The sequence below is a fragment of the Phytophthora parasitica genome (genome assembly GCF_000247585.1).
Source record: "Phytophthora parasitica INRA-310 unplaced genomic scaffold supercont2.30, whole genome shotgun sequence".
Classification (NCBI taxonomy): Eukaryota; Oomycota; class Peronosporomycetes; order Peronosporales; family Peronosporaceae; genus Phytophthora; species Phytophthora nicotianae.
The window spans coordinates 796,288-796,563 of record NW_008649016.1 but is presented as its reverse complement, the minus strand read 5'-3'; positions in this window follow the sequence as shown (position 1 = coordinate 796,563).

The following is a 276-nucleotide window of genomic DNA, read 5'->3' as shown; positions in this document are numbered from 1 at the left end:
TGAAGATGTAGTTGAAGCCTTTATTCGTTGTGGTCATGTTCCATGCGCCGCGGTCGAAGATCCAGCGAGTCGTGAGCTGACCACAAGCGTTCGCGTGCTGAGCGCTGCCCCGACGAAACGAGTGGGACGTCAGCGCAGCCTCGACACCATCCAGCTTGGCGATGCGGTCCGGTACGCGGTTCACATGGGCAAAGATGGTCGGGGTCGAGTCCAACCCAGAAGTCGACGGAGCAGCAAGGCCTTGTGTCATCGTCGGGTGGTCCAGAATCTCCAACA